The 10,892-nt window shown below is 42.1% G+C and overlaps 1 protein-coding gene across 1 annotated transcript in view; it reads left to right on the top strand.

The window, feature by feature from the left end:
* The first annotated feature begins 7,799 nt into the window (after positions 1-7,799).
* Positions 7,800-10,892, top strand: part of KIF13B (kinesin family member 13B) — a 278,821-nt gene continuing 275,728 nt past the window's right edge. Inside the window, exon 1 of the mRNA XM_069075652.1 lies at positions 7,800-7,906. The gene's annotated coding sequence lies outside the window, so the exon portion shown is untranslated. The remainder of the gene's footprint in view (positions 7,907-10,892) is intronic.

Genomic DNA, 10,892 nt, shown 5'->3' with positions numbered 1-10,892 from the left:
TGTTTACCTAGAGAGGCTTGTATGAACTAATGCTGAGTGGGAAGAGTAGAACCAGGAGGGATTTGTACACAATTACAGACACAATGTGTGTGTGATGACCAACTATGATGGACTAGACTCTTTTCAGCAATACAGTGATATAGGTCAATCCCAAAAGACTCATGATGGAGAGAAATGTGTACATCCAGAGAAAGAACTAGAAAGAACTGAGTTTATATCCAGGTGGAAGCAAAATACCTGATCTTTTTCCTTTTCTTGTTTGGTTTTATGTCCTCTTTACCATTCTCCATTCCATCTGATACAATCCGTCTTTATAACCTGACTAATGTATAATGTGAAAGTATTTACAGATCCTATACTTTTTTTTAATGCTTTATTAACTTCTGATTTACATCATTTGTTTCCGCCAGATTTTGAGTTACAAATTTTCTCCCCATTTTTCCCCTACCCACTGCCCCAAAATAGCAGTCCCACAGGATATCCCCTCCTCCAATCTGCTCTCTCCCATATTTTCTCCCATACCCCTTTCTACTTTTCCAGTGGATCTCTATGCCTCAGTGCCTGTATATCTTATTTCCCAATTACATGTAAGATGGTATTAATAATAGTATATATATATATAAATATACATATATACACACACATATGTATATATACACATATATATGAATATTTGATTTTAAAACTTTCAATTCCAGATTCATTCCCTTCCTTCCTTGTTACCCACCCTTATGGGGAAGATAAGCAGTTCAGTATAGGTTGTACATGTGTGACTAATGCAAAACAATAACATAGTAGATATATTGTAAAAGACTGACTATATTTCCCTCCCTCCTATCCCACCTCCCACTTGTTCTATTCTCTACTTTGATGCCCTCTATTTTCAAAAGTGAGTGCTTCCAACTTCCCTCCCCCTCAGCCTACCCTCCTTTCCCTCATCCCCCCTCTCATCCCCTTTCCCCCCTATTATCCTGGAGAGTGAGATCCCCTATTTAGTATGTATTTCGCTCCCTCCTCAAGCCAGATTCAATGGGAATAAGGTTGACCCATTCCCTTTTGCCTTCCTATTCTTCCCCTACATTGTAACCATTTTCCCTTGCCTCTTCTATATGAGATAGTTTGCCCCAATCTGTCTCTCCCCATCTCCTCTCATTATATTCCTCTCACCTCTTAATTTCACCTTTTAAGTATCATCCCTTCCTGTTAAATTGGTCCTGTGCCCTCTTTCTATGTATACCTGTAAACATATATACACATTCACATATGTATTCATATGCCCATATACCCTCATATATAGACAAATATATATATTTCTAATCCCTTCAACTACTGAGAAAAGTTTCATAAGTTACAATTATTGTTTTTCCATGTAGGGATGTTAATAGCTCAACTTTGATAAGTTCCTTATGATTCCTTTTCCCTGTTTACCTTCTCATGCTTCTCTTGCTTCTTGTATCTGAATGTCTGAATGTCTATTCTATTCAACTCTGGTTTTTTCAGCAAGAATGCTTAAAAGTCCTCTATTCCACTGAATGACCATATTTTCCCCTGAAACATGATACTCAGTTTTCTGGGTAGGTGACTCTTGGTTTTAATCCCAGCTCCTTTGCCCTCCAGAATATCATATTCCAAGCCCTTCGATCCCTCAGTGTAGAAGCTGCTAGATCCTGGGTTATCCTGATTGTGTTTCCACAATACTCAAATTGTTTCTTCCTGGCTGCTTGTTATATTCTCTCCTTAATTTGGGAATTCCGGAACCTGGCTATAATATTCCTAGGAGTTTTCTTTTTGGGATCTTTTTCAGGAGGTGATCGGTGTATTCTTTCAACCTCTATTTTGCCCACTGGTACTAAAACATCAGGGCAGTTTTCTTTGAGAACTTCCTGGAGGATGATTTCTAGGTTCTTACTTTGGTCATGGCTTTCAGGCAGTCCAATAATTTTTAAATTATCTCTCCTGGATCTATTTTCCAGGTCTGTGGTTTTAAAGTCAGCTTCCATTTGCTCCAATCTAATTCTGAAGCAATGATTCTCCTCAGTGAGCTTTTGAGATTCTTTTTCCATCTGGCAAATTCGACTTTTTAAGGCATTCTTCTCCTCATTGCCTTTTTGGGCCTCCTTTGCCATTTGAGTCAGTCTGTTTTTTAAGGTATTATTTTCCTCAGTCAGGCTGTTGACTCTGATTTCATAATTTTCTTGCATTGTTCTCATTTCTCTTCCCAATTTTTCCTCCACTTCTCTTATTTGGTTTTCAAAATCTTTCTTAAGGTCCTCTATGGCCTATAACCAGCTTGTATTTTCCTTTGAAGCTTTTGGTGCAGGAGTTCTGACTTCACTGTTTTCCTCCTGTTCCATGCTTTGCTCTTTTTTGTCCCCAAAATAGGAGTGTATTGTTGGAATCTTCTGTCTGCTTTGTTTCCTTTGCCTCCTCATTTTGCCACTCAATTACTTGACTTTTGGGCTTTTTGCCACAGTAGGACTCTGCCACCAGACAGGGGAGCTTTCGTCCCAAACGCTGGGGTTTTCTCAGCTGCCAGAGGTATTAGATGGGTGCCCTCTTTGAGGTCTCCACACCCTCTGGCAAGCTGGACACACACCCCAGAACCTCCACCCTAGACTGCAATCCAGATCCAAGCAGGTTAAAGCAAGAGCTATTACCCCTCGGACTGGTGCTTGGTCCCCCTACACTCTGCAGGCCAGGAGCTGAAGCCACCACGTGGCACTGGCTGGCTGTGCTGGCTTCTCAGTGGCTTCTCACCCCAGGGGGTAAAAGCCACGCACTCCCACTTACTGATCCCAAAGTCCAGACTGCACTGACCTCTCACTTTGTCCTTTGTGTCTATGTGCTGATAAATCTGGAAATGGCTACAGCTGCTGCTGATCTGAAGTCCCTCTGACAGGAGGCTGGTCAGACCCGCTCTGGGGCTAAAGCCTCGGTGTGGGGCTGGGCTCGGCTCCCAGAGGGCCATGCTGGATTCCTGCTGGCTTGCCAGGCTGTCCTCAGTGGGAGGTTAGCTTCTCCGTGTCATTTTGTGGGTTCTACAGCTCCAAAGTTTGTTTAGAGTCCCCTTTTTACATGGATTGGGGAGGGTGGAAGCCGGAGCTGCCGGAAGGACCTGATTCTACTCCGCCATCTTGGCTCCTCCCCCTACAGATCCTATACTTGATAGTATGCCGCCATGGGGGGGAAGGAGGGAGGGGACAAAATGTTAAACTCAAGGAATTGTGGAACTGAATCTTGTAAACTAAAAGTAAACAAACAAATTAATAAAAATTAGAAAAAAAGAAATTTGCCTCATGTTTTACAGAAAAAAAGGGGATCATTTGCCATGAACTCTCTCTTCTCTCCTCTTCCTCATCCCCTATCACTCAGATGCTTTCTGCCACTATCTTGCCTTTCACCCCTGTTTCTCATAATAAAGTAGCCTTACCCCTTCCCAAGGCTAACTCCTCTACTTGTTCAGGCAATCCCATTCCATCCCCTCTCCTCCAAAAGATTAACCTCTCTATCATCCTCACTCTTTCTCTTGTTTTTAATCTCTCCCTCTCTACTGACTCTTTCCCTACTGCCTATAAACCTATTTATGTGTCCCTTATCCTAAAAGAGCCCACTTGATCCTTCCATCCCTGCCATTATCCTATATTTCTGATGCCCTTTGTAGTTAAACTCCTCAAAAACACCATCAAAAAGTACCTCCATTTTTTCTCCTCTCACTTTCTCCTTAACCCCTTACAATCTGGCTTCCAACCTTATCATTTCACTGAAACTGCTCCCTCTAAAGTCACTAATGATCTCTTAGTTCCCAAGTCCAATGGCCTTTTCTCAGTCCTCATTCTCCTTGACCTTTCTGTAGCCTTTGACACTGTTGATCACTCTCTCCTCCCTGATACTTTCTTCTCTCTAGGTTTTCAGGATACCATTCTCTCCTGGTTCTTCTACTTCCTTCTGATGGCTCCAGCTTAATTATTTTTTTCTATGAGATACCTTACATTTTCTTCTATTTTTTTCAGTCTTTTGACTTTGTTTTACTATTTCTTGTCGTCTCAGATTATCGTTGACTTGTGTTCTGTCCTAAATTTCAGAGAATTTTTATTGCTTGAGTAAGGTTTCGTAGCTCTTGTGTAAAACTGTTCCCTTTCCAATCCTTTCTTCTATAATTCTCATTTATTTCTAATTTTTTCCTCTAGCATTGTTATTTCACTGATAAAAACATTTTAAACCTTTTAAAAAAATCTTGGTTCATCTCTTCCAAGAATTCTAGCTGAATTTGTGCCTAGGCTGTGTTTTTCTTAGATGCTTTGCTTTTAGATGTTTCTGAGTCATTCTCTTTTTCTCAGTTTGTGTCTTGATTGTCCCTGTCACATAAAAGCTTTCCATGGTGGGATTCTTTTTTTATTTGCTCATTCTTCCAACCTATTTGCTGACTTTGCATTTTATTAGGGTCAAGCTCTGGCACTTTAAGAGTAAAGATCTGGGCTGGTCCCATTGCTGCTTTCTTGATCTATTGAGTGTTGTGTTCTTCCAGGATCTCAGGAACAGCTCAGGCTGAGGACCTGCAAACTTTCAGTGCTCCCAAAGCTCTTCAGGTTCCTGACCTGGGTTTGAGTCTGAGCAACAGTAGACTGTCCCAATCGGGCAACTGGGAAGTTCTTCTGGTTTAGAGTGACAGAACCGAAAGTTCCCCTTTGGTTTGAGATTCCTGCTGTGGTTATTCATCTTCAGGCTTCAGATTGAGCTACAAGTGTGAACCGAGACCCTGCTCTGCTCCTGGAGTCTGAGTCACACTGATGCTTCTGGCTTCCCTGAATTCACTCCTCAGCACACCGCCCAGGGCATTCTGCCACTCCCTACACAGACTCCACCTTCGTCTACCCTGTATCTGTGACCCAGAACTGAGCAGTAAGGTTGCACTGGTATGTGTCTGGGCTCTTGCCTTAGATACCAGCCCTTCTTTGCATGGTGGAATGCTCCCTAGGAACATTTCTGGCCAGACCAGTCTTCAGTATCTACAGAATTCTTAGGATGTTCTGAGTCAACCTGGGCTAGAAAAGTGACTGACTATAGCCTTTTATTGGATTTTCCCATCAGGATTCGGTCTGTGCATTTTCTAGGTAGGTTTGCAGGAGTTGTGTTGGGGGAGTTCTCTACACTGTTTCCTACTACTCCATCATCTTGACTCCACTTCATGAGCTCAAAAGCTTTTTTTTTAAAGTTACATTCTGCACATGAGTAAACACTTGATTGTTACTGGAAAGGGAAGAAATTTGCTGAAACATAGAGGCCATAGATGAATGTTAGATTGATCAAGATGACTAACCAAGCACATGTAAATCTTTGCTCAATTCACTATTGTAGGCAGGAGGTGGGACTGGCTAATGCTCATTTTAAAAATCTAATGATGCTGTTCAAATCGAATCAGGGACCATATTTTGTTAGCTGAGTACTCCATTTGATGACGGTGAAATCAATCAGAAAATGTAACACAAGAGACTGAAAGTAAGTCAGGGGCAGAGAAGATTACTTTTAAACATAGTTTTCATGAAAACTGTTTCTTCTCCCCCACCCATCCACCCCCACCACCATCCCTTCTCTCTCACTTTTGACCCAAGAACAAAATGTGAAGTTTCTGTTTCCTGTCTGAGGGTAATTTCAGGCCAGGAAATCAGCTGACAATTTTTTGGTCTTCTTTTCAATGATTGTAATAGGAGACTGATTATTGTCTTTGGTGATAACAAAGCCTGAGCTCAAGAATATGTGTGTGTGTTATGTATATGTGTATGTGTATATTTATATACATATATTTATACACATATATAAGTATGAATTATTTAGGTTTAATTTTTTAATGGCAGCACGTTAGCACAGTGGGTAGAGTGCCAGGCCTGTAGTCAGGAAGATCTGAGTTCAATTTTGGCCTCAGAAACTTCCTAGCTGGGGTGACTAGGTGGCACAGTAAATAGAACACTGGCCCTGGAGTCAAGAGGACCTGAGTTTAAATATGGCCTCAGACACTTAACACTTACTAGCTGTGTGACCTTGAGCAAGTCACTTAAACCCAATTGCCCTGCCCTCCCCCCTCCAAAAAGAAAAAACAAAGAAACTTCCTAGCTGTGTGACCCTGAGCAGATCACTTCACCTGTTTGACTCATTTTCCTAATTTGTAAAATGAGAATTATAATAGCACTACCTCCCAAGATTGTTGTCAGGTTCAAATGAGACAATAATTGTAAAGTGTTTAGCACAGTGCCCAGTCCATAGTAAGTGCTACATAAATGTTAACTATTATTGTCATTGTTGTTGTTATTACTATTATTATCATTAGTTGTATGATTCTGGGCAAGATACCTGTCTCAGATTCCTCAGCTGTAAAGTGAAGATAATAATAGCGCCAACCTCCCAGGATTGTTGTGAAACTTAGATAAGATATTTGTAAAGAATATTTGTTGTTGTTCAGTTCTGCACTTGTGTCCAACTCTTGGTGACCCCATTTGGGTTTTTCTTGGCAGAAATATGGGAGTAATTTGCCATTTCCTTCTCCAACTCACTTTACAGATGAGGAAACTGAGGCAAACAGGGTTCAGTGACTTATCCAGGGCCACACAGTGAGTATCTATCTGAGTCTTCCTGACTTCAGGCCCAGAGCTCTATACCCACTGTGTCACCTAGCTGCCCAAAGCTCTACGCCATAGGTACTTGTTCCCTTCAATCATCCCCTCCATGTGAATTCAGAGTTTGTAAGTAGAACTATGTAAAGAAGAAGCTTCAAGTAGACTATTTACTGATACTCCTTACATATTACTTAGACTCAGTTAAGTGGAATTGATGATATTAATAATAAAAGCATAACATCACAGACTTAAGGTCAGAAAGGGCCTTAGAGATCTTCTAGTCCAATCCCTCCATTTTACAAATAAGAAAACTGAGGCTTAGAATGAAGAAGTGGCTTGCCCAAGGTCACATGCTATGGTAGGAGGAATACTTACCAAAGTAGTTATTATTTTTATTGTTGTTTTTTCATCTAGGGTGGTATCATAAATTTAGATCTCAGAGACCATCAAGTATTATCCCCTTATCTCACAGACTAGGAAAATGAATCATGGAGAATTAAGTGACTTGCCCAGGGCCACCCAGTGAATAGTCTTCCCCCATAATGTCTAAGTAAACTTCCTTTGGTTAACTGTTAGATGGGCTATGCCTATCTCTTGGCATTCCAGTCTTAAACCTCAGCTACCAGTCTAATCTGGTCAGCCTTGGTCCATTGTTTCTGATATAGTCAGTGTGAGATTGGGTTGGAACGACTTCACTGCAGAGAGAGAAGGCAGATGCAGAGGAAGGTAAAGTCCCCGGTGACCTCCCTGCTTCTTGTGTTGTTAGCAGCTGCTTATCATAGCCTCTAACTGAGCAGTCCCCATCATCCCAGCAGAATTAGAGAATAAACGGTCTGTGAGCATCCAGCAGATGAAGACAGAAGTAAATCTGCTGTGTGGCTTTAAGAACCATCCCCTGAAGATGATAACCACTGTAAATCTTTGTTTATTGAATCTGTATAGTTTTCGGTTTCATGGGAGATAGTCATCTCCAGAGCCATTGGCACTACTGTGCCTCCCAACCAAAGATGGCAATTTCATGACTGTTGTAAAACTGTGCTAAAGGAAAGGCTGGGGAAATTTGGGATGGCATTTGGGGAAACATTGAAAACTATGATAATATTTGTAAAGGGCTTAGCACAGTGTCCAGAACACAGTAGGCATTATTAATACTTATTAGCTCCCCTCTCTTCCCTTCCCTCTTTGCTGCAGGGCAGTGGTGCAGCATGTGAAAGGACAGTGTTGGATCCTCTCCAGAAACCCAGAAACCTTTTCAGAATTGGAGTCTGACCAAATGCACCCCAATTATGACGGACGAGGTGGGTTGCATTAGCTTAAAAGGTTTAAAAAGAAAGACAGCTTCTGGTGTCATTCTAGAATTGTGAATTGTAACTTTCTCCCTCTGGGATTTCCAGTGAAGGGTGGATGAGGGTTCTCTTCAGAACTAAGACTCCAGGCTTTCACTTGCAAGTCATGGCATCATCTTGCTGATGTCATGGTTCTCTTTGAGAATGAAGGACAAACCACAAGGCTCCAGGTACTTTCTCCCATATACTGCTAGAGACAGCGGCTGCTTATACACGGCAGATAGAGCACATATACTGTCTGCTCTTGTTTTGTGTCTGCCTGAACAACGAGTTTTTGAGTTTAAAGTGTCAGAGATGCCTAAATCCCTCGGTCAAGGCTGACTGCAGCAGAAATCTCTAGTATCCAAGAAGATGATCACTGACCAGAGGAGGAACCCCAGCTCTGGCCTGATTGGTCAGAACTCCTTCAGAATTGCCTCAGCCATACTGTGGGGCCATTCCTGACCTCATCAATATGGTGAGTCAATCATGGAAAGTGATGCTCTGGCATTCAGCACTAGTATCTAGTAGGAGAACCCTGGTGCTGAGGGGACAGCACTTAATTCATATGGTCATTGAGATAAGAGGGTAGTCCTCTGACCCTGGCAGCAGCAGTGAAGCAGGGGCGGGGGCAGCACTCACGGCAGGATTCAGGCCTTTTCATGGGGCACAGTACCAAGGTCCCAGCTCCTGAAGCCCTCAGAACAGTGCTCCTAACTTGTCACAGGCAGATGATTGCAGCATTCATAGCAGAACTCACATTCTCTCCTAGGGAACAATCTGAAGGCCCTAGTAAAGGGGGCCAGTCCTCAGGCCTCAGCATAGGGGAGGGAGTGTGCAATGGAAGAACTCACAGTTTCACTCAGGCTCCTGCAAAAGGGATTAGCATTTGGGACTCACCATACAGTCTCCAGTCATGGCAGTGCCTGTAGACACTACAGGAGGGCAGTAGTGGCCACAGAAATGCATGGGCCCTGGCATGAGGAAGGCAACACTAAACCTTAAAATAGGAGGGAAGGCAAGCTCCAGTAATGACAAATGCCTTTGGCAGAAAACCCTGGCATAGGGAAGCTTAGTGTCTGGCACATAGGGAAGGCTTAACAAGTGCTTGTTGACTCTACCTAACCCCTCACAAAAAAAGGGGAGCAGCTGACATTCAAAGCTTCTAAAGGAGAAAGGATTTAGAATTCCCTACTCTCCTCTCTGGGGCTTCCAGGGAGGGGGAGGTACTGGCTTGTGGGCTCCAAAGCCATACAATGGGTGTCTCTACTTCCTCTCCTCTTACTCTTGTTTTAACCCTTTACAATCTAGCTTCTGACATTATTATTATTCCACCAAAATTTCTCTTTCCAAAGTTACTAATGATCCCCTACTTGCAGGATCCAATGGTCTTTTCTCAATTCTTCAATATACTTAACCTCTCTTTAGCCTTTGACATTTTTTTTTTTGCTTTTTGGAGGGCAATTGGGGTTAAGTGTCTGAGGTCAGATTTGAACTCAGGTCCTCCTGACTCCAGGGCTGGTGCTATATTCACTGTGCCACCTAGCCACCCCATCCTTCGCGCTCTTGATCACCCTCTTCTCTGTGATACTCTCTTCTTTCTAGGTTTTTGGGGCATTGCTTTCTCCTGGTTTTCCTCCTCCCTATCTGACCCCTCATTCTCAGTCCTCTTTGCCAGGCCATCCTGCAGATCATGCCCTTTAACTCCAGGTGTTACTTAGGTTCTGTCCTGGACCCTTTTCTATTTTCCCTCTATACTATTTCCCTTGGTGATCTTATCAACTTTCATGGATTTAATTACCATCTCTATGCTGGTGATTCTCAAATTTACTTATCCTGCCCCAGCCTCTCTGCTAACCTACAATTTTACATCTCCAAATGCCTTTCAGATATCTCAAACTGGATGTCCAGTAGACATTTCAAACTCAATACTCCAAAATAGAACTCATTATTTTTTTACCCTAAGCCTTTCCTGCTCCTACCTTCCCTATTGCTGTAAGCATCTCATTCCCTATTACACCATCCTCCCAGTCCTTCTTGATCATTGAGAGAGGCCATTGGCCCGATTTATTGATTACTGTTAGCCTAACTAATAAATTGATCATGTTCAGAACTATATCTCTTAGTTTTTCTTAGTTTTCAAACATAACAATTGACAACCCCAGATGTGATTGAGGAATGGAGTCTGGTTCCTAGGCATCCTCTTAGAGGGAAGCCTTGAGTGCTCCAGAGAAATTTTTCCCTGAAGAATTTCTCTGTGTAGGACAGCACCAGACACCTGATTTCCCCTTTCAGTCTCAACCCTTCAGAGCCAAAGTGGAGTCTTCTCACTTGAATATTTAGCAGCTATTATAAAGTTTTGGTCTAATTTCAATATTGTTGTATCTCAGAGAATAGGGAGTCCAGGGGACAGGAAGAGAGACAGGGGAACCCCTGCTTGGTGGAGCAGTTAGAACACACATTATTATCAATTAAATTCACTATCTTATATGGGTACAGTTCATGGTGCCCCCAGACAATTAAACCAAGTAACATCAAAGGTCACTGATTACAGATCACCATAACATATATGATAATAATGAAAAAGTTTGAAATATTGAGAGAATTACCAAAATAATGACAGAGAAGCACAATGTGAACACATGCTGTTGGAAAAATGGCACCAATAGGCTTGCTTGATGCAGGGTCCCCACAAAATTTTCAAATCATAAAAAAAAAATGCAATATCTTCAAAGCGCAAAAATTCAAAGCACAATAAAATAAGGTATGCCTGTACAAAATAAATTATGTACAGGATTAATAAGAAATAATTAAAATAGGGAAAGCATTAGAAGTAAGAAGGGTTAGGTAAGGCTTAGTGTAAAAGGTAGAATTTTATTTGGTATTTAAAGGAAGTGGGGTGAGGTAGGGGGGAAGGAGGCAGCTAGGTGGCGCAGTGAATAGAGCACCAGCCCTGAAA

This window comes from Petaurus breviceps, unplaced genomic scaffold (genome assembly GCF_028583685.1).
Source record: "Petaurus breviceps papuanus isolate PSGF00001 unplaced genomic scaffold, PetGlider_PUasm1.0 90919, whole genome shotgun sequence".
NCBI lineage: Eukaryota > Metazoa > Chordata > Mammalia > Diprotodontia > Petauridae > Petaurus > Petaurus breviceps.
This window is presented reverse-complemented; position numbering and strand designations above follow the sequence as displayed.